Source organism: Misgurnus anguillicaudatus, chromosome 20 (genome assembly GCF_027580225.2).
Source record: "Misgurnus anguillicaudatus chromosome 20, ASM2758022v2, whole genome shotgun sequence".
In the NCBI taxonomy this organism is placed as follows: Eukaryota; Metazoa; Chordata; class Actinopteri; order Cypriniformes; family Cobitidae; genus Misgurnus; species Misgurnus anguillicaudatus.
The window spans coordinates 2,327,162-2,351,979 of NC_073356.2; positions in this window are offsets into that span (position 1 = coordinate 2,327,162).

Below are 24,818 nucleotides of genomic sequence, written 5' to 3' on the forward strand. Positions count from 1 at the left end.
GCAATACACAGGACCAGATTTTGCTGGCCCAGCTTCAACTCATCCTCTGTAGTCTAGTGGTTAGAGCACTGATTCTCCCATATGGGAGACCCAGGTTCAAATCCCCCAAGGTTTAAGGGGTATTCTCCATTGACCAGTAGTCAATTCTTTAGCTCTGATAGAGTTTATAGGCATCTTACAGCCTGCAATTCGTTTTTCCCTTCCCAAAGCCAGTAGGTTGTTCATTTTATTACTGTTCCTAAGTCTCCTAAAGCAGTCTTCATAGTTGATGTGGGCTTAAGGTTTCTGCTGGACATTTGAGATCAAATTTAACATAGAGTACTGGACATAACATTTAGTACTTTCAAGCCAAATGTTCATGTGAGTTACACTTGAAGAAAGGGTCCTAGACATACAATTAGCAAAAAATACAGCAAATGCAAACAGTGTCTTTGGGTTTTGATAGAAGCAAACAAATCTTCTTTAGATCTGATAGTTTTCATGTATTTGTGGGTTTGACTCTGACTGTACCAGCCAGCCAACAGTCTTGGCATAGGCAACAATACACAGGACCAGGTTTTGCTGGCCCAGCTTCAACTCATCCTCTGTAGTCTAGTGATTAGAGCACTGATTCTCCCATATGGGAGACCCAGTTTCAAATCCCACAAGGTTTGAGTTGAATTCTCCGTTGACCAGTAGTTATTTCTTTAGCTCTGATTCATTTTATTACTGTTCCTAAGTCTCCTAAAGCAGTCTTCATAGTTGATGTGGGCTTAACATCAGATGCCAACAGTGTCTTTGGGTTTTGATAGAAGCAAACACATCTTCTTTAGATCTGATAGTTTTCATGTATTTATGGGTTTGACTCTGACTGTACCAGCCAGCCAACAGTCTTAGCATAGGCAGCAATACACAGGACCAGGTTTTGCTGGCCCAGCTTCAACTCATCCGCTGTAGTCTAGTGGTTAGAGCACTGATTCTCCCATATGGGAGACCCAGGTTCGAATCCCACAAGGTTTAAGGGGTATACTCCATTGACTAGTAGTCACTTCTTTAGCTCTGATAGAGTTTTTAGGCATCTTACAGCCTGCAATTCGTTTTTCCCTTCCCAAAGCCAGTAGGTTGTTCATTTTATTACTGTTCCTAAGTCTCCTAAATCAGTCTTCATAGTTGATGTGGGCTTAAGGTTTCTGCTGGACATTTGAGATCAAATTTAACATAGAGTACTGGACATAACATTTAGTACTTTCAAGCCAAATGTTCATGTGAGTTACACTTGAAGAAAGGGTCCTAGACATACAATTAGCAAAAAATACAGCAAATGCAAACAGTGTCTTTGGGTTTTGATAGAAGCAAACAAATCTTCTTTAGATCTGATAGTTTTCATGTATTTGTGGGTTTGACTCTGACTGTACCAGCCAGCCAACAGTCTTGGCATAGGCAACAATACACAGGACCAGGTTTTGCTGGCCCAGCTTCAACTCATCCTCTGTAGTCTAGTGATTAGAGCACTGATTCTCCCATATGGGAGACCCAGTTTCAAATCCCACAAGGTTTGAGTTGAATTCTCCGTTGACCAGTAGTTATTTCTTTAGCTCTGATAGAGTTTATGGGCATCTTACAGCCTGCAATTGGTTTTTCCCTTCCCAAAGCCAGTAGGTTGTTAAATTTATTACTGTTCCTAAGTCTCCTAAAGCAGTCTTCATAGTTGATGTGGGCTTAAGGTTTCTGCTGGACATTTGAGATCAAATTTAACATAGAGTACTGGACATAACATTTAGTGCTTTCAAGCAAAATATATCCATGTAAGTTTCAATTTAAGAAAGAGACCAAGACATACAATTAGCAAAAAATACATCAGATGCCAACAGTGTCTTTGGGTTTTGATAGAAGCAAACACATCTTCTTTAGATCTGATAGTTCTGATAGTTTTCATGTATTTGTGGGTTTGACTCTGACTGTACCAGCCAGCCAACAGTCTGATCATAGTCAGCAATACACAGGACCAGATTTTGCTGGCCCAGCTTCAACTCATCCTCTGTAGTCTAGTGGTTAGAGCACTGATTCTCCCATATGGGAGACCCAGGTTCAAATCCCCCAAGGTTTAAGGGGTATTCTCCATTGACCAGTAGTCAATTCTTTAGCTCTGATAGAGTTTATAGGCATCTTACAGCCTGCAATTCGTTTTTCCCTTCCCAAAGCCAGTAGGTTGTTCATTTTATTACTGTTCCTAAGTCTCCTAAAGCAGTCTTCATAGTTGATGTGGGCTTAAGGTTTCTGCTGGACATTTGAGATCAAATTTAACATAGAGTACTGGACATAACATTTAGTACTTTCAAGCCAAATGTTCATGTGAGTTACACTTGAAGAAAGGGTCCTAGACATACAATTAGCAAAAAATACAGCAAATGCAAACAGTGTCTTTGGGTTTTGATAGAAGCAAACAAATCTTCTTTAGATCTGATAGTTTTCATGTATTTGTGGGTTTGACTCTGACTGTACCAGCCAGCCAACAGTCTTGGCATAGGCAACAATACACAGGACCAGGTTTGCTGGCCCAGCTTCAACTCATCCTCTGTAGTCTAGTGATTAGAGCACTGATTCTCCCATATGGGAGACCCAGTTTCAAATCCCACAAGGTTTGAGTTGAATTCTCCGTTGACCAGTAGTTATTTCTTTAGCTCTGATTCATTTTATTACTGTTCCTAAGTCTCCTAAAGCAGTCTTCATAGTTGATGTGGGCTTAAGGTTTCTGCTGGACATTTGAGATCAAATTTAACATAGAGTACTGGACATAACATTTAGTGCTTTCAAGCAAAATATATCCATGTAAGTTTCAATTTAAGAAAGAGACCAAGACATACAATTAGCAAAAAATACATCAGATGCCAACAGTGTCTTTGGGTTTTGATAGAAGCAAACAAATCTTCTTTAGATCTGATAGTTTTCATGTATTTATGGGTTTGACTCTGACTGTACCAGCCAGCCAACAGTCTTAGCATAGGCAGCAATACACAGGACCAGGTTTTGCTGGCCCAGCTTCAACTCATCCTCTGTAGTCTAGTGGTTGGAGCACTGATTCTCCCATATGGGAGACCCAGGATCAAATTCCACAAGGTTTAAGTGGAAATCTCTGTTGACCAGTAGTCACTTCTTTAGCTCTGATAGAGTTTATAGGCATCTTACAGCCTGCAATTCGTTTTTCCCTTCCCAAAGCCAGTAGGTTGTTCATTTTATTACTGTTCCTAAGTCTCCTAAAGCAGTCTTCATAGTTGATGTGGGCTTAAGGTTTCTGCTGGACATTTGAGATCAAATTTAACATAGAGTACTGGACATAACATTTAGTGCTTTCAAGCAAAATATATCCATGTAAGTTTCAATTTAAGAAAGAGACCAAGACATACAATTAGCAAAAAATACATCAGATGCCAACAGTGTCTTTGGGTTTTGATAGAAGCAAACAAATCTTCTTTAGATCTGATAGTTTTCATGTATTTATGGGTTTGACTCTGACTGTACCAGCCAGCCAACAGTCTTAGCATAGGCAGCAATACACAGGACCAGGTTTTGCTGGCCCAGCTTCAACTCATCCTCTGTAGTCTAGTGGTTGGAGCACTGATTCTCCCATATGGGAGACCCAGGATCAAATTCCACAAGGTTTAAGTGGAAATCTCTGTTGACCAGTAGTCACTTCTTTAGCTCTGATAGAGTTTATAGGCATCTTACAGCCTGCAATTCGTTTTTCCCTTCCCAAAGCCAGTAGGTTGTTCATTTTATTACTGTTCCTAAGTCTCCTAAAGCAGTCTTCATAGTTGATGTGGGCTTAATGTTTCTGTTGGACATTTGAGATCAAATTTAACATAGAGTACTGGACATAACATTTAGTGCTTTCAAGCAAAATGTATCCATGTAATTTTCAATTTAAGATAGAGTCCTGGACATACAATTAGCAAAAAATACACCAGATGCCAACAGTGTCTTTGGGTTTTGAATGAAGCAAACAAATCTTCTGATAGTTTTCATGTATTTGTGGGTTTGACTCTGACTGTACCAGCCAGCCAACAGTCTGATCATAGTCAGCAATACACAGGACCAGATTTTGCTGGCCCAGCTTCAACTCATCCTCTGTAGTCTAGTGGTTAGAGCACTGATTCTCCCATATGGGAGACCCAGGTTCAAATCCCCCAAGGTTTAAGGGGTATTCTCCATTGACCAGTAGTCAATTCTTTAGCTCTGATAGAGTTTATAGGCATCTTACAGCCTGCAATTCGTTTTTCCCTTCCCAAAGCCAGTAGGTTGTTCATTTTATTACTGTTCCTAAGTCTCCTAAATCAGTCTTCATAGTTGATGTGGGCTTAAGGTTTCTGCTGGACATTTGAGATCAAATTTAACATAGAGTACTGGACATAACATTTAGTACTTTCAAGCCAAATGTTCATGTGAGTTACACTTGAAGAAAGGGTCCTAGACATACAATTAGCAAAAAATACAGCAAATGCAAACAGTGTCTTTGGGTTTTGATAGAAGCAAACAAATCTTCTTTAGATCTGATAGTTTTCATGTATTTGTGGGTTTGACTCTGACTGTACCAGCCAGCCAACAGTCTTGGCATAGGCAACAATACACAGGACCAGGTTTTGCTGGCCCAGCTTCAACTCATCCTCTGTAGTCTAGTGATTAGAGCACTGATTCTCCCATATGGGAGACCCAGTTTCAAATCCCACAAGGTTTGAGTTGAATTCTCCGTTGACCAGTAGTTATTTCTTTAGCTCTGATTCATTTTATTACTGTTCCTAAGTCTCCTAAAGCAGTCTTCATAGTTGATGTGGGCTTAAGGTTTCTGCTGGACATTTGAGATCAAATTTAACATAGAGTACTGGACATAACATTTAGTGCTTTCAAGCAAAATATATCCATGTAAGTTTCAATTTAAGAAAGAGACCAAGACATACAATTAGCAAAAAATACATCAGATGCCAACAGTGTCTTTGGGTTTTGATAGAAGCAAACACATCTTCTTTAAATCTTCTTTAGACTGTACCAGCCAGCCAACAGTCTTAGCATAGGCAGCAATACACAGGACCAGGTTTTGCTGGCCCAGCTTCAACTCATCCTCTGTAGTCTAGTGGTTGGAGCACTGATTCTCCCATATGGGAGACCCAGGATCAAATTCCACAAGGTTTAAGTGGAAATCTCTGTTGACCAGTAGTCACTTCTTTAGCTCTGATAGAGTTTATAGGCATCTTACAGCCTGCAATTCGTTTTTCCCTTCCCAAAGCCAGTAGGTTGTTCATTTTATTACTGTTCCTAAGTCTCCTAAAGCAGTCTTCATAGTTGATGTGGGCTTAATGTTTCTGTTGGACATTTGAGATCAAATTTAACATAGAGTACTGGACATAACATTTAGTGCTTTCAAGCAAAATGTATCCATGTAATTTTCAATTTAAGATAGAGTCCTGGACATACAATTAGCAAAAAATACACCAGATGCCAACAGTGTCTTTGGGTTTTGAATGAAGCAAACAAATCTTCTGATAGTTTTCATGTATTTGTGGGTTTGACTCTGACTGTACCAGCCAGCCAACAGTCTGATCATAGTCAGCAATACACAGGACCAGATTTTGCTGGCCCAGCTTCAACTCATCCTCTGTAGTCTAGTGGTTAGAGCACTGATTCTCCCATATGGGAGACCCAGGTTCAAATCCCCCAAGGTTTAAGGGGTATTCTCCATTGACCAGTAGTCAATTCTTTAGCTCTGATAGAGTTTATAGGCATCTTACAGCCTGCAATTCGTTTTTCCCTTCCCAAAGCCAGTAGGTTGTTCATTTTATTACTGTTCCTAAGTCTCCTAAAGCAGTCTTCATAGTTGATGTGGGCTTAAGGTTTCTGCTGGACATTTGAGATCAAATTTAACATAGAGTACTGGACATAACATTTAGTACTTTCAAGCCAAATGTTCATGTGAGTTACACTTGAAGAAAGGGTCCTAGACATACAATTAGCAAAAAATACAGCAAATGCAAACAGTGTCTTTGGGTTTTGATAGAAGCAAACAAATCTTCTTTAGATCTGATAGTTTTCATGTATTTGTGGGTTTGACTCTGACTGTACCAGCCAGCCAACAGTCTTGGCATAGGCAACAATACACAGGACCAGGTTTTGCTGGCCCAGCTTCAACTCATCCTCTGTAGTCTAGTGATTAGAGCACTGATTCTCCCATATGGGAGACCCAGTTTCAAATCCCACAAGGTTTGAGTTGAATTCTCCGTTGACCAGTAGTTATTTCTTTAGCTCTGATTCATTTTATTACTGTTCCTAAGTCTCCTAAAGCAGTCTTCATAGTTGATGTGGGCTTAACATCAGATGCCAACAGTGTCTTTGGGTTTTGATAGAAGCAAACACATCTTCTTTAGATCTGATAGTTTTCATGTATTTATGGGTTTGACTCTGACTGTACCAGCCAGCCAACAGTCTTAGCATAGGCAGCAATACACAGGACCAGGTTTTGCTGGCCCAGCTTTAACTCATCCGCTGTAGTCTAGTGGTTAGAGCACTGATTCTCCCATATGGGAGACCCAGGTTCGAATCCCACAAGGTTTAAGGGGTATACTCCATTGACTAGTAGTCACTTCTTTAGCTCTGATAGAGTTTATAGGCATCTTACAGCCTGCAAGTCGTTTTTCCCTTCCCAAAGCCAGTAGGTTGTTCATTTTATTACTGTTCCTAAGTCTCCTAAATCAGTCTTCATAGTTGATGTGGGCTTAAGGTTTCTGCTGGACATTTGAGATCAAATTTAACATAGAGTACTGGACATAACATTTAGTACTTTCAAGCCAAATGTTCATGTGAGTTACACTTGAAGAAAGGGTCCTAGACATACAATTAGCAAAAAATACAGCAAATGCAAACAGTGTCTTTGGGTTTTGATAGAAGCAAACAAATCTTCTTTAGATCTGATAGTTTTCATGTATTTGTGGGTTTGACTCTGACTGTACCAGCCAGCCAACAGTCTTGGCATAGGCAACAATACACAGGACCAGGTTTTGCTGGCCCAGCTTCAACTCATCCTCTGTAGTCTAGTGATTAGAGCACTGATTCTCCCATATGGGAGACCCAGTTTCAAATCCCACAAGGTTTGAGTTGAATTCTCCGTTGACCAGTAGTTATTTCTTTAGCTCTGATTCATTTTATTACTGTTCCTAAGTCTCCTTAAGCAGTCTTCATAGTTGATGTGGGCTTAACATCAGATGCCAACAGTGTCTTTGGGTTTTGATAGAAGCAAACACATCTTCTTTAGATCTGATAGTTTTCATGTATTTATGGGTTTGACTCTGACTGTACCAGCCAGCCAACAGTCTTAGCATAGGCAGCAATACACAGGACCAGGTTTTGCTGGCCCAGCTTTAACTCATCCGCTGTAGTCTAGTGGTTAGAGCACTGATTCTCCCATATGGGAGACCCAGTTTCAAATCCCACAAGGTTTGAGTTGAATTCTCCGTTGACCAGTAGTTATTTCTTTAGCTCTGATTCATTTTATTACTGTTCCTAAGTCTCCTAAAGCAGTCTTCATAGTTGATGTGGGCTTAAGGTTTCTGCTGGACATTTGAGATCAAATTTAACATAGAGTACTGGACATAACATTTAGTGCTTTCAAGCAAAATATATCCATGTAAGTTTCAATTTAAGAAAGAGACCAAGACATACAATTAGCAAAAAATACATCAGATGCCAACAGTGTCTTTGGGTTTTGATAGAAGCAAACAAATCTTCTTTAGATCTGATAGTTTTCATGTATTTATGGGTTTGACTCTGACTGTACCAGCCAGCCAACAGTCTTAGCATAGGCAGCAATACACAGGACCAGGTTTTGCTGGCCCAGCTTCAACTCATCCTCTGTAGTCTAGTGGTTGGAGCACTGATTCTCCCATATGGGAGACCCAGGATCAAATTCCACAAGGTTTAAGTGGAAATCTCTGTTGACCAGTAGTCACTTCTTTAGCTCTGATAGAGTTTATAGGCATCTTACAGCCTGCAATTCGTTTTTCCCTTCCCAAAGCCAGTAGGTTGTTCATTTTATTACTGTTCCTAAGTCTCCTAAAGCAGTCTTCATAGTTGATGTGGGCTTAAGGTTTCTGCTGGACCTTTGAGATCAAATTTAACATAGAGTACTGGACATAACATTTAGTGCTTTCAAGCAAAATATATCCATGTAAGTTTCAATCTAAGAAAGAGACCAAGACATACAATTAGCAAAAAATACATCAGATGCCAACAGTGTCTTTGGGTTTTGATAGAAGCAAACAAATCTTCTTTAGATCTGATAGTTTTCATGTATTTATGGGTTTGACTCTGACTGTACCAGCCAGCCAACAGTCTTAGCATAGGCAGCAATACACAGGACCAGGTTTTGCTGGCCCAGCTTCAACTCATCCTCTGTAGTCTAGTGGTTGGAGCACTGATTCTCCCATATGGGAGACCCAGGATCAAATTCCACAAGGTTTAAGTGGAAATCTCTGTTGACCAGTAGTCACTTCTTTAGCTCTGATAGAGTTTATAGGCATCTTACAGCCTGCAATTCGTTTTTCCCTTCCCAAAGCCAGTAGGTTGTTCATTTTATTACTGTTCCTAAGTCTCCTAAAGCAGTCTTCATAGTTGATGTGGGCTTAATGTTTCTGTTGGACATTTGAGATCAAATTTAACATAGAGTACTGGACATAACATTTAGTGCTTTCAAGCAAAATGTATCCATGTAATTTTCAATTTAAGATAGAGTCCTGGACATACAATTAGCAAAAAATACACCAGATGCCAACAGTGTCTTTGGGTTTTGAATGAAGCAAACAAATCTTCTGATAGTTTTCATGTATTTGTGGGTTTGACTCTGACTGTACCAGCCAGCCAACAGTCTGATCATAGTCAGCAATACACAGGACCAGATTTTGCTGGCCCAGCTTCAACTCATCCTCTGTAGTCTAGTGGTTAGAGCACTGATTCTCCCATATGGGAGACCCAGGTTCAAATCCCCCAAGGTTTAAGGGGTATTCTCCATTGACCAGTAGTCAATTCTTTAGCTCTGATAGAGTTTATAGGCATCTTACAGCCTGCAATTCGTTTTTCCCTTCCCAAAGCCAGTAGGTTGTTCATTTTATTACTGTTCCTAAGTCTCCTAAAGCAGTCTTCATAGTTGATGTGGGCTTAAGGTTTCTGCTGGACATTTGAGATCAAATTTAACATAGAGTACTGGACATAACATTTAGTACTTTCAAGCCAAATGTTCATGTGAGTTACACTTGAAGAAAGGGTCCTAGACATACAATTAGCAAAAAATACAGCAAATGCAAACAGTGTCTTTGGGTTTTGATAGAAGCAAACAAATCTTCTTTAGATCTGATAGTTTTCATGTATTTGTGGGTTTGACTCTGACTGTACCAGCCAGCCAACAGTCTTGGCATAGGCAACAATACACAGGACCAGGTTTTGCTGGCCCAGCTTCAACTCATCCTCTGTAGTCTAGTGATTAGAGCACTGATTCTCCCATATGGGAGACCCAGTTTCAAATCCCACAAGGTTTGAGTTGAATTCTCCGTTGACCAGGAGTTATTTCTTTAGCTCTGATTCATTTTATTACTGTTCCTAAGTCTCCTAAAGCAGTCTTCATAGTTGATGTGGGCTTAAGGTTTCTGCTGGACATTTGAGATCAAATTTAACATAGAGTACTGGACATAACATTTAGTGCTTTCAAGCAAAATATATCCATGTAAGTTTCAATTTAAGAAAGAGACCAAGACATACAATTAGCAAAAAATACATCAGATGCCAACAGTGTCTTTGGGTTTTGATAGAAGCAAACAAATCTTCTTTAGATCTGATAGTTTTCATGTATTTATGGGTTTGACTCTGACTGTACCAGCCAGCCAACAGTCTTAGCATAGGCAGCAATACACAGGACCAGGTTTTGCTGGCCCAGCTTCAACTCATCCTCTGTAGTCTAGTGGTTGGAGCACTGATTCTCCCATGTGGGAGACCCAGGATCAAATTCCACAAGGTTTAAGTGGAAATCTCTGTTGACCAGTAGTCACTTCTTTAGCTCTGATAGAGTTTATAGGCATCTTACAGCCTGCAATTCGTTTTTCCCTTCCCAAAGCCAGTAGGTTGTTTATTTTATTACTGTTCCTAAGTCTCCTAAAGCAGTCTTCATAGTTGATGTGGGCTTAATGTTTCTGTTGGACATTTGAGATCAAATTTAACATAGAGTACTGGACATAACATTTAGTACTTTCAAGCCAAATGTTCATGTGAGTTACACTTGAAGAAAGGGTCCTAGACATACAATTAGCAAAAAATACAGCAAATGCAAACAGTGTCTTTGGGTTTTGATAGAAGCAAACAAATCTTCTTTAGATCTGATAGTTTTCATGTATTTGTGGGTTTGACTCTGACTGTACCAGCCAGCCATCAGTCTTGGCATAGGCAACAATACACAGGACCAGGTTTTGCTGGCCCAGCTTCAACTCATCCTCTGTAGTCTAGTGATTAGAGCACTGATTCTCCCATATGGGAGACCCAGTTTCAAATCCCACAAGGTTTGAGTTGAATTCTCCGTTGACCAGTAGTTATTTCTTTAGCTCTGATTCATTTTATTACTGTTCCTAAGTCTCCTAAAGCAGTCTTCATAGTTGATGTGGGCTTAAGGTTTCTGCTGGACATTTGAGATCAAATTTAACATAGAGTACTGGACATAACATTTAGTGCTTTCAAGCAAAATATATCCATGTAAGTTTCAATTTAAGAAAGAGACCAAGACATACAATTAGCAAAAAATACATCAGATGCCAACAGTGTCTTTGGGTTTTGATAGAAGCAAACACATCTTCTTTAAATCTTCTTTAGACTGTACCAGCCAGCCAACAGTCTTAGCATAGGCAGCAATACACAGGACCAGGTTTTGCTGGCCCAGCTTCAACTCATCCTCTGTAGTCTAGTGGTTGGAGCACTGATTCTCCCATATGGGAGACCCAGGATCAAATTCCACAAGGTTTAAGTGGAAATCTCTGTTGACCAGTAGTCACTTCTTTAGCTCTGATAGAGTTTATAGGCATCTTACAGCCTGCAATTCGTTTTTCCCTTCCCAAAGCCAGTAGGTTGTTCATTTTATTACTGTTCCTAAGTCTCCTAAAGCAGTCTTCATAGTTGATGTGGGCTTAATGTTTCTGTTGGACATTTGAGATCAAATTTAACATAGAGTACTGGACATAACATTTAGTGCTTTCAAGCAAAATGTATCCATGTAATTTTCAATTTAAGATAGAGTCCTGGACATACAATTAGCAAAAAATACACCAGATGCCAACAGTGTCTTTGGGTTTTGATTGAAGCAAACAAATCTTCTGATAGTTTTCATGTATTTGTGGGTTTGACTCTGACTGTACCAGCCAGCCAACAGTCTGATCATAGTCAGCAATACACAGGACCAGATTTTGCTGGCCCAGCTTCAACTCATCCTCTGTAGTCTAGTGGTTAGAGCACTGATTCTCCCATATGGGAGACCCAGGTTCAAATCCCCCAAGGTTTAAGGGGTATTTTCCATTGACCAGTAGTCAATTCTTTAGCTCTGATAGAGTTTATAGGCATCTTACAGCCTGCAATTCGTTTTTCCCTTCCCAAAGCCAGTAGGTTGTTCATTTTATTACTGTTCCTAAGTCTCCTAAAGCAGTCTTCATAGTTGATGTGGGCTTAAGGTTTCTGCTGGACATTTGAGATCAAATTTAACATAGAGTACTGGACATAACATTTAGTACTTTCAAGCCAAATGTTCATGTGAGTTACACTTGAAGAAAGGGTCCTAGACATACAATTAGCAAAAAATACAGCAAATGCAAACAGTGTCTTTGGGTTTTGATAGAAGCAAACAAATCTTCTTTAGATCTGATAGTTTTCATGTATTTGTGGGTTTGACTCTGACTGTACCAGCCAGCCAACAGTCTTGGCATAGGCAACAATACACAGGACCAGGTTTTGCTGGCCCAGCTTCAACTCATCCTCTGTAGTCTAGTGATTAGAGCACTGATTCTCCCATATGGGAGACCCAGTTTCAAATCCCACAAGGTTTGAGTTGAATTCTCCGTTGACCAGTAGTTATTTCTTTAGCTCTGATTCATTTTATTACTGTTCCTAAGTCTCCTAAAGCAGTCTTCATAGTTGATGTGGGCTTAAGGTTTCTGCTGGACATTTGAGATCAAATTTAACATAGAGTACTGGACATAACATTTAGTGCTTTCAAGCAAAATATATCCATGTAAGTTTCAATTTAAGAAAGAGACCAAGACATACAATTAGCAAAAAATACATCAGATGCCAACAGTGTCTTTGGGTTTTGATAGAAGCAAACACATCTTCTTTAAATCTTCTTTAGACTGTACCAGCCAGCCAACAGTCTTAGCATAGGCAGCAATACACAGGACCAGGTTTTGCTGGCCCAGCTTCAACTCATCCTCTGTAGTCTAGTGGTTGGAGCACTGATTCTCCCATATGGGAGACCCAGGATCAAATTCCACAAGGTTTAAGTGGAAATCTCTGTTGACCAGTAGTCACTTCTTTAGCTCTGATAGAGTTTATAGGCATCTTACAGCCTGCAATTCGTTTTTCCCTTCCCAAAGCCAGTAGGTTGTTCATTTTATTACTGTTCCTAAGTCTCCTAAAGCAGTCTTCATAGTTGATGTGGGCTTAATGTTTCTGTTGGACATTTGAGATCAAATTTAACATAGAGTACTGGACATAACATTTAGTGCTTTCAAGCAAAATGTATCCATGTAATTTTCAATTTAAGATAGAGTCCTGGACATACAATTAGCAAAAAATACACCAGATGCCAACAGTGTCTTTGGGTTTTGAATGAAGCAAACAAATCTTCTGATAGTTTTCATGTATTTGTGGGTTTGACTCTGACTGTACCAGCCAGCCAACAGTCTGATCATAGTCAGCAATACACAGGACCAGATTTTGCTGGCCCAGCTTCAACTCATCCTCTGTAGTCTAGTGGTTAGAGCACTGATTCTCCCATATGGGAGACCCAGGTTCAAATCCCCCAAGGTTTAAGGGGTATTCTCCATTGACCAGTAGTCAATTCTTTAGCTCTGATAGAGTTTATAGGCATCTTACAGCCTGCAATTCGTTTTTCCCTTCCCAAAGCCAGTAGGTTGTTCATTTTATTACTGTTCCTAAGTCTCCTAAAGCAGTCTTCATAGTTGATGTGGGCTTAAGGTTTCTGCTGGACATTTGAGATCAAATTTAACATAGAGTACTGGACATAACATTTAGTACTTTCAAGCCAAATGTTCATGTGAGTTACACTTGAAGAAAGGGTCCTAGACATACAATTAGCAAAAAATACAGCAAATGCAAACAGTGTCTTTGGGTTTTGATAGAAGCAAACAAATCTTCTTTAGATCTGATAGTTTTCATGTATTTGTGGGTTTGACTCTGACTGTACCAGCCAGCCAACAGTCTTGGCATAGGCAACAATACACAGGACCAGGTTTTGCTGGCCCAGCTTCAACTCATCCTCTGTAGTCTAGTGATTAGAGCACTGATTCTCCCATATGGGAGACCCAGTTTCAAATCCCACAAGGTTTGAGTTGAATTCTCCGTTGACCAGTAGTTATTTCTTTAGCTCTGATTCATTTTATTACTGTTCCTAAGTCTCCTTAAGCAGTCTTCATAGTTGATGTGGGCTTAACATCAGATGCCAACAGTGTCTTTGGGTTTTGATAGAAGCAAACACATCTTCTTTAGATCTGATAGTTTTCATGTATTTATGGGTTTGACTCTGACTGTACCAGCCAGCCAACAGTCTTAGCATAGGCAGCAATACACAGGACCAGGTTTTGCTGGCCCAGCTTTAACTCATCCGCTGTAGTCTAGTGGTTAGAGCACTGATTCTCCCATATGGGAGACCCAGGTTCGAATCCCACAAGGTTTAAGGGGTATACTCCATTGACTAGTAGTCACTTCTTTAGCTCTGATAGAGTTTATAGGCATCTTACAGCCTGCAAGTCGTTTTTCCCTTCCCAAAGCCAGTAGGTTGTTCATTTTATTACTGTTCCTAAGTCTCCTAAATCAGTCTTCATAGTTGATGTGGGCTTAAGGTTTCTGCTGGACATTTGAGATCAAATTTAACATAGAGTACTGGACATAACATTTAGTACTTTCAAGCCAAATGTTCATGTGAGTTACACTTGAAGAAAGGGTCCTAGACATACAATTAGCAAAAAATACAGCAAATGCAAACAGTGTCTTTGGGTTTTGATAGAAGCAAACAAATCTTCTTTAGATCTGATAGTTTTCATGTATTTGTGGGTTTGACTCTGACTGTACCAGCCAGCCAACAGTCTTGGCATAGGCAACAATACACAGGACCAGGTTTTGCTGGCCCAGCTTCAACTCATCCTCTGTAGTCTAGTGATTAGAGCACTGATTCTCCCATATGGGAGACCCAGTTTCAAATCCCACAAGGTTTGAGTTGAATTCTCCGTTGACCAGTAGTTATTTCTTTAGCTCTGATAGAGTTTATGGGCATCTTACAGCCTGCAATTGGTTTTTCCCTTCCCAAAGCCAGTAGGTTGTTAAATTTATTACTGTTCCTAAGTCTCCTAAAGCAGTCTTCATAGTTGATGTGGGCTTAAGGTTTCTGCTGGACATTTGAGATCAAATTTAACATAGAGTACTGGACATAACATTTAGTGCTTTCAAGCAAAATATATCCATGTAAGTTTCAATTTAAGAAAGAGACCAAGACATACAATTAGCAAAAAATACATCAGATGCCAACAGTGTCTTTGGGTTTTGATAGAAGCAAACACATCTTCTTTAGATCTGATAGTTCTGATAGTTTTCATGTATTTGTGGGTTTGACTCTGACTGTACCAGCCAGCCAACAGTCTGATCATAGTCAGCAATACACAGGACCAGATTTTGCTGGCCCAGCTTCAACTCATCCTCTGTAGTCTAGTGGTTAGAGCACTGATTCTCCCATATGGGAGACCCAGGTTCAAATCCCCCAAGGTTTAAGGGGTATTCTCCATTGACCAGTAGTCAATTCTTTAGCTCTGATAGAGTTTATAGGCATCTTACAGCCTGCAATTCGTTTTTCCCTTCCCAAAGCCAGTAGGTTGTTCATTTTATTACTGTTCCTAAGTCTCCTAAAGCAGTCTTCATAGTTGATGTGGGCTTAAGGTTTCTGCTGGACATTTGAGATCAAATTTAACATAGAGTACTGGACATAACATTTAGTACTTTCAAGCCAAATGTTCATGTGAGTTACACTTGAAGAAAGGGTCCTAGACATACAATTAGCAAAAAATACAGCAAATGCAAACAGTGTCTTTGGGTTTTGATAGAAGCAAACAAATCTTCTTTAGATCTGATAGTTTTCATGTATTTGTGGGTTTGACTCTGACTGTACCAGCCAGCCAACAGTCTTGGCATAGGCAACAATACACAGGACCAGGTTTTGCTGGCCCAGCTTCAACTCATCCTCTGTAGTCTAGTGATTAGAGCACTGATTCTCCCATATGGGAGACCCAGTTTCAAATCCCACAAGGTTTGAGTTGAATTCTCCGTTGACCAGTAGTTATTTCTTTAGCTCTGATTCATTTTATTACTGTTCCTAAGTCTCCTAAAGCAGTCTTCATAGTTGATGTGGGCTTAAGGTTTCTGCTGGACATTTGAGATCAAATTTAACATAGAGTACTGGACATAACATTTAGTGCTTTCAAGCAAAATATATCCATGTAAGTTTCAATTTAAGAAAGAGACCAAGACATACAATTAGCAAAAAATACATCAGATGCCAACAGTGTCTTTGGGTTTTGATAGAAGCAAACAAATCTTCTTTAGATCTGATAGTTTTCATGTATTTATGGGTTTGACTCTGACTGTACCAGCCAGCCAACAGTCTTAGCATAGGCAGCAATACACAGGACCAGGTTTTGCTGGCCCAGCTTCAACTCATCCTCTGTAGTCTAGTGGTTGGAGCACTGATTCTCCCATATGGGAGACCCAGGATCAAATTCCACAAGGTTTAAGTGGAAATCTCTGTTGACCAGTAGTCACTTCTTTAGCTCTGATAGAGTTTATAGGCATCTTACAGCCTGCAATTCGTTTTTCCCTTCCCAAAGCCAGTAGGTTGTTCATTTTATTACTGTTCCTAAGTCTCCTAAAGCAGTCTTCATAGTTGATGTGGGCTTAAGGTTTCTGCTGGACATTTGAGATCAAATTTAACATAGAGTACTGGACATAACATTTAGTGCTTTCAAGCAAAATATATCCATGTAAGTTTCAATCTAAGAAAGAGACCAAGACATACAATTAGCAAAAAATACATCAGATGCCAACAGTGTCTTTGGGTTTTGATAGAAGCAAACAAATCTTCTTTAGATCTGATAGTTTTCATGTATTTATGGGTTTGACTCTGACTGTACCAGCCAGCCAACAGTCTTAGCATAGGCAGCAATACACAGGACCAGGTTTTGCTGGCCCAGCTTCAACTCATCCTCTGTAGTCTAGTGGTTGGAGCACTGATTCTCCCATATGGGAGACCCAGGATCAAATTCCACAAGGTTTAAGTGGAAATCTCTGTTGACCAGTAGTCACTTCTTTAGCTCTGATAGAGTTTATAGGCATCTTACAGCCTGCAATTCGTTTTTCCCTTCCCAAAGCCAGTAGGTTGTTCATTTTATTACTGTTCCTAAGTCTCCTAAAGCAGTCTTCATAGTTGATGTGGGCTTAATGTTTCTGTTGGACATTTGAGATCAAATTTAACATAGAGTACTGGACATAACATTTAGTGCTTTCAAGCAAAATGTATCCATGTAATTTTCAATTTAAGATAGAGTCCTGGACATACAATTAGCAAAAAATACACCAGATGCCAACAGTGTCTTTGGGTTTTGAATGAAGCAAACAAATCTTCTGATAGTTTTCATGTATTTGTGGGTTTGACTCTGACTGTACCAGCCAGCCAACAGTCTGATCATAGTCAGCAATACACAGGACCAGATTTTGCTGGCCCAGCTTCAACTCATCCTCTGTAGTCTAGTGGTTAGAGCACTGATTCTCCCATATGGGAGACCCAGGTTCAAATCCCCCAAGGTTTAAGGGGTATTCTCCATTGACCAGTAGTCAATTCTTTAGCTCTGATAGAGTTTATAGGCATCTTACAGCCTGCAATTCGTTTTTCCCTTCCCAAAGCCAGTAGGTTGTTCATTTTATTACTGTTCCTAAGTCTCCTAAAGCAGTCTTCATAGTTGATGTGGGCTTAAGGTTTCTGCTGGACATTTGAGATCAAATTTAACATAGAGTACTGGACATAACATTTAGTACTTTCAAGCCAAATGTTCATGTGAGTTACACTTGAAGAAAGGGTCCTAGACATACAATTAGCAAAAAATACAGCAAATGCAAACAGTGTCTTTGGGTTTTGATAGAAGCAAACAAATCTTCTTTAGATCTGATAGTTTTCATGTATTTGTGGGTTTGACTCTGACTGTACCAGCCAGCCAACAGTCTTGGCATAGGCAACAATACACAGGACCAGGTTTTGCTGGCCCAGCTTCAACTCATCCTCTGTAGTCTAGTGATTAGAGCACTGATTCTCCCATATGGGAGACCCAGTTTCAAATCCCACAAGGTTTGAGTTGAATTCTCCGTTGACCAGGAGTTATTTCTTTAGCTCTGATTCATTTTATTACTGTTCCTAAGTCTCCTAAAGCAGTCTTCATAGTTGATGTGGGCTTAAGGTTTCTGCTGGACATTTGAGATCAAATTTAACATAGAGTACTGGACATAACATTTAGTGCTTTCAAGCAAAATATATCCATGTAAGTTTCAATTTAAGAAAGAGACCAAGACATACAATTAGCAAAAAATACATCAGATGCCAACAGTGTCTTTGGGTTTTGATAGAAGCAAACAAATCTTCTTTAGATCTGATAGTTTTCATGTATTTATGGGTTTGACTCTGACTGTACCAGCCAGCCAACAGTCTTAGCATAGGCAGCAATACACAGGACCAGGTTTTGCTGGCCCAGCTTCAACTCATCCTCTGTAGTCTAGTGGTTGGAGCACTGATTCTCCCATGTGGGAGACCCAGGATCAAATTCCACAAGGTTTAAGTGGAAATCTCTGTTGACCAGTAGTCACTTCTTTAGCTCTGATAGAGTTTATAGGCATCTTACAGCCTGCAATTCGTTTTTCCCTTCCCAAAGCCAGTAGGTTGTTCATTTTATTACTGTTCCTAAGTCTCCTAAAGCAGTCTTCATAGTTGATGTGGGCTTAATGTTTCTGTTGGACATTTGAGATCAAATTTAACATAGAGTACTGGACATAACATTTAGTACTTTCAAGCCAAATGTTCATGTGAGTTACACTTGAAGAAAGGGTCCTAGACATACAATTAGCAAAAAATACAGCAAATGCAAACAGTGTCTTTGGGTTTTGATAGAAGCAAACAAATCTTCTTTAGATCTGATAGTTTTCATGTATTTGTGGGTTTGACTCTGACTGTACCAGCCAGCCATCAGTCTTGGCATAGGCAACAATACACAGGACCAGGTTTTGCTGGCCCAGCTTCAACTCATCCTCTGTAGTCTAGTGATTAGAGCACTGATTCTCCCATATGGGAGACCCAGTTTCAAATCCCACAAGGTTTGAGTTGAATTCTCCGTTGACCAGTAGTTATTTCTTTAGCTCTGATTCATTTTATTACTGTTCCTAAGTCTCCTAAAGCAGTCTTCATAGTTGATGTGGGCTTAAGGTTTCTGCTGGACATTTGAGATCAAATTTAACATAGAGTACTGGACATAACATTTAGTGCTTTCAAGCAAAATATATCCATGTAAGTTTCAATTTAAGAAAGAGACCAAGACATACAATTAGCAAAAAATACATCAGATGCCAACAGTGTCTTTGGGTTTTGATAGAAGCAAACACATCTTCTTTAAATCTTCTTTAGACTGTACCAGCCAGCCAACAGTCTTAGCATAGGCAGCAATACACAGGACCAGGTTTTGCTGGCCCAGCTTCAACTCATCCTCTGTAGTCTAGTGGTTGGAGCACTGATTCTCCCATATGGGAGACCCAGGATCAAATTCCACAAGGTTTAAGTGGAAATCTCTGTTGACCAGTAGTCACTTCTTTAGCTCTGATAGAGTTTATAGGCATCTTACAGCCTGCAATTCGTTTTTCCCTTCCCAAAGCCAGTAGGTTGTTCATTTTATTACTGTTCCTAAGTCTCCTAAAGCAGTCTTCATAGTTGATGTGGGCTTAATGTTTCTGTTGGACATTTGAGATCAAATTTAACATAGAGTACTGGACATAACATTTAGTGCTTTCAAGCAAAATGTATCCATGTAATTTTCAATTTAAGATAGAGTCCTGGACATACAATTAGCAAAAAATACACCAGATGCCAACAGTGTCTTTGGGTTTTGATTGAAGCAAACAAATCTTCTGATAGTTTTCATGTATTTGTGGGTTTGACTCTGACTGTACCAGCCAGCCAACAGTCTGATCATAGTCAGCAATACACAGGACCAGATTTTGCTGGCCCAGCTTCAACTCATCCTCTGTAGTCTAGTGGTTAGAGCACTGATTCTCCCATATGGGAGACCCAGGTTCAAATCCCCCAAGGTTTAAGGGGTATTTTCCATTGACCAGTAGTCAATTCTTTAGCTCTGATAGAGTTTATAGGCATCTTACAGCCTGCAATTCGTTTTTCCCTTCCCAAAGCCAGTAGGTTGTTCATTTTATTACTGTTCCTAAGTCTCCTAAAGCAGTCTTCATAGTTGATGTGGGCTTAAGGTTTCTGCTGGACATTTGAGATCAAATTTAACATAGAGTACTGGACATAACATTTAGTACTTTCAAGCCAAATGTTCATGTGAGTTACACTTGAAGAAAGGGTCCTAGACATACAATTAGCAAAAAATACAGCAAATGCAAACAGTGTCTTTGGGTTTTGATAGAAGCAAACAAATCTTCTTTAGATCTGATAGTTTTCATGTATTTGTGGGTTTGACTCTGACTGTACCAGCCAGCCAACAGTCTTGGCATAGGCAACAATACACAGGACCAGGTTTTGCTGGCCCAGCTTCAACTCATCCTCTGTAGTCTAGTGATTAGAGCACTGATTCTCCCATATGGGAGACCCAGTTTCAAATCCCACAAGGTTTGAGTTGAATTCTCCGTTGACCAGTAGTTATTTCTTTAGCTCTGATTCATTTTATTACTGTTCCTAAGTCTCCTAAAGCAGTCTTCATAGTTGATGTGGGCTTAACATCAGATGCCAACAGTGTCTTTGGGTTTTGATAGAAGCAAACACATCTTCTTTAGATCTGATAGTTTTCATGTATTTATGGGTTTGACTCTGACTGTACCAGCCAGCCAACAGTCTTAGCATAGGCAGCAATACACAGGACCAGGTTTTGCTGGCCCAGCTTCAACTCATCCGCTGTAGTCTAGTGGTTAGAGCACTGATTCTCCCATATGGGAGACCCAGGTTCGAATCCCACAAGGTTTAAGGGGTATACTCCATTGACTAGTAGTCACTTCTTTAGCTCTGATAGAGTTTATAGGCATCTTACAGCCTGCAATTCGTTTTTCCCTTCCCAAAGCCAGTAGGTTGTTCATTTTATTACTGTTCCTAAGTCTCCTAAATCAGTCTTCATAGTTGATGTGGGCTTAAGGTTTCTGCTGGACATTTGAGATCAAATTTAACATAGAGTACTGGACATAACATTTAGTACTTTCAAGCCAAATGTTCATGTGAGTTACACTTGAAGAAAGGGTCCTAGACATACAATTAGCAAAAAATACAGCAAATGCAAACAGTGTCTTTGGGTTTTGATAGAAGCAAACAAATCTTCTTTAGATCTGATAGTTTTCATGTATTTGTGGGTTTGACTCTGACTGTACCAGCCAGCCAACAGTCTTGGCATAGGCAACAATACACAGGACCAGGTTTTGCTGGCCCAGCTTCAACTCATCCTCTGTAGTCTAGTGATTAGAGCACTGATTCTCCCATATGGGAGACCCAGTTTCAAATCCCACAGGGTTTGAGTTGAATTCTCCGTTGACCAGTAGTTATTTCTTTAGCTCTGATAGAGTTTATGGGCATCTTACAGCCTGCAATTGGTTTTTCCCTTCCCAAAGCCAGTAGGTTGTTAAATTTATTACTGTTCCTAAGTCTCCTAAAGCAGTCTTCATAGTTGATGTGGGCTTAAGGTTTCTGCTGGACATTTGAGATCAAATTTAACATAGAGTACTGGACATAACATTTAGTGCTTTCAAGCAAAATATATCCATGTAAGTTTCAATTTAAGAAAGAGACCAAGACATACAATTAGCAAAAAATACATCAGATGCCAACAGTGTCTTTGGGTTTTGATAGAAGCAAACACATCTTCTTTAGATCTGATAGTTCTGATAGTTTTCATGTATTTGTGGGTTTGACTCTGACTGTACCAGCCAGCCAACAGTCTGATCATAGTCAGCAATACACAGGACCAGATTTTGCTGGCCCAGCTTCAACTCATCCTCTGTAGTCTAGTGGTTAGAGCACTGATTCTCCCATATGGGAGACCCAGGTTCAAATCCCCCAAGGTTTAAGGGGTATTCTCCATTGACCAGTAGTCAATTCTTTAGCTCTGATAGAGTTTATAGGCATCTTACAGCCTGCAATTCGTTTTTCCCTTCCCAAAGCCAGTAGGTTGTTCATTTTATTACTGTTCCTAAGTCTCCTAAAGCAGTCTTCATAGTTGATGTGGGCTTAAGGTTTCTGCTGGACATTTGAGATCAAATTTAACATAGAGTACTGGACATAACATTTAGTACTTTCAAGCCAAATGTTCATGTGAGTTACACTTGAAGAAAGGGTCCTAGACATACAATTAGCAAAAAATACAGCAAATGCAAACAGTGTCTTTGGGTTTTGATAGAAGCAAACAAATCTTCTTTAGATCTGATAGTTTTCATGTATTTGTGGGTTTGACTCTGACTGTACCAGCCAGCCAACAGTCTTGGCATAGGCAACAATACACAGGACCAGGTTTTGCTGGCCCAGCTTCAACTCATCCTCTGTAGTCTAGTGATTAGAGCACTGATTCTCCCATATGGGAGACCCAGTTTCAAATCCCACAAGGTTTGAGTTGAATTCTCCGTTGACCAGTAGTTATTTCTTTAGCTCTGATTCATTTTATTACTGTTCCTAAGTCTCCTAAAGCAGTCTTCATAGTTGATGTGGGCTTAAGGTTTCTGCTGAACATTTGAGATCAAATTTAACATAGAGTACTGGACATAACATTTAGTGCTTTCAAGCAAAATATATCCATGTAAGTTTCAATTTAAGAAAGAGACCAAGACATACAATTAGCAAAAAATACATCAGATGCCAACAGTGTCTTTGGGTTTTGTTAGAAGCAAACAAATCTTCTTTAGATCTGATAGTTTTCATGTATTTATGGGTTTGACTCTGACTGTACCAGCCAGCCAACAGTCTTAGCATAGGCAGCAATACACAGGACCAGGTTTTGCTGGCCCAGCTTCAACTCATCCTCTGTAGTCTAGTGGTTGGAGCACTGATTCTCCCATGTGGGAGACCCAGGATCAAATTCCACAAGGTTTAAGTGGAAATCTCTGTTGACCAGTAGTCACTTCTTTAGCTCTGATAGAGTTTATAGGCATCTTACAGCCTGCAATTCGTTTTTCCCTTCCCAAAGCCAGTAGGTTGTTCATTTTATTACTGTTCCTAAGTCTCCTAAAGCAGTCTTCATAGTTGATGTGGGCTTAATGTTTCTGTTGGACATTTGAGATCAAATTTAACATAGAGTACTGGACATAACATTTAGTGCTTTCAAGCAAAATGTATCCATGTAATTTTCAATTTAAGATAGAGTCCTGGACATACAATTAGCAAAAAATACACCAGATGCCAACAGTGTCTTTGGGTTTTGATAGAAGCAAACAAATCTTCTTTAGATCTGATAGTTTTCATGTATTTATGGGTTTGACTCTGACTGTACCAGCCAGCCAACAGTCTTAGCATAGGCAGCAATACACAGGACCAGGTTTTGCTGGCCCAGATTCAACTCATCCTCTGTAGTCTAGTGGTTAGAGCATTGATTCTCCCATTGGGAGACCCAGGTTCAAATCCCACAAGGTTTAAGGGGTATTATCCATTGACCAGTAGTCACTGCTTTAGCTCTGATAGAGTTTATAGGCATCTTACAGCCTGCAATTCGTTTTTCCCTTCCCAAAGCCAGTAGGTTGTTCATTTTATTACTGTTCCTAAGTCTCCTAAAGCAGCCTTCATAGTTGATGTGGGCTTAAGGTTTCTCCTGGACATTTCAGATCAAATTTAACATAGAGTACTGGACATAACATTTAGTGCTTTCAAGCAAAATATATCCATGTAAGTTTCAATTTAAGAAAGAGACCAAGACATACAATTAGCAAAAAATACATCAGATGCCAACAGTGTCTTTGGGTTTTGATAGAAGCAAACACATCTTCTTTAGATCTGATAGTTTTCATGTATTTATGGGTTTGACTCTGACTGTACCAGCCAGCCAACAGTCTTAGCATAGGCAGCAATACACAGGACCAGGTTTTGCTGGCCCAGCTTCAACTCATCCGCTGTAGTCTAGTGGTTAGAGCACTGATTCTCCCATATGGGAGACCCAGGTTCGAATCCCACAAGGATTAAGGGGTATACTCCATTGACTAGTAGTCACTTCTTTAGCTCTGATAGAGTTTATAGGCATCTTACAGCCTGCAATTCGTTTTTCCCTTCCCAAAGCCAGTAGGTTGTTCATTTTATTACTGTACCTAAGTCTCCTAAAGCAGTCTTCATAGTTGATGTGGGCTTAAGGTTTCTGCTGGACATTTGAGATCAAATTTAACATAGAGTACTGGACATAACATTTAGTACTTTCAAGCCAAATGTTCATGTGAGTTACACTTGAAGAAAGGGTCCTAGACATACAATTAGCAAAAAATACAGCAAATGCAAACAGTGTCTTTGGGTTTTGATAGAAGCAAACAAATCTTCTTTAGATCTGATAGTTTTCATGTATTTGTGGGTTTGACTCTGACTGTACCAGCCAGCCAACAGTCTTGGCATAGGCAACAATACACAGGACCAGGTTTTGCTGGCCCAGCTTCAACTCATCCTCTGTAGTCTAGTGATTAGAGCACTGATTCTCCCATATGGGAGACCCAGTTTCAAATCCCACAAGGTTTGAGTTGAATTCTCCGTTGACCAGTAGTTATTTCTTTAGCTCTGATTCATTTTATTACTGTTCCTAAGTCTCCTAAAGCAGTCTTCATAGTTGATGTGGGCTTAAGGTTTCTGCTGGACATTTGAGATCAAATTTAACATAGAGTACTGGACATAACATTTAGTGCTTTCAAGCAAAATATATCCATGTAAGTTTCAATTTAAGAAAGAGACCAAGACATACAATTAGCAAAAAATACATCAGATGCCAACAGTGTCTTTGGGTTTTGATAGAAGCAAACACATCTTCTTTAGATCTGATAGTTTTCATGTATTTATGGGTTTGACTCTGACTGTACCAGCCAGCCAACAGTCTTAGCATAGGCAGCAATACACAGGACCAGGTTTTGCTGGCCCAGCTTCAACTCATCCTCTGTAGTCTAGTGGTTGGAGCACTGATTCTCCCATATGGGAGACCCAGGATCAAATTCCACAAGGTTTAAGTGGAAATCTCTGTTGACCAGTAGTCACTTCTTTAGCTCTGATAGAGTTTATAGGCATCTTACAG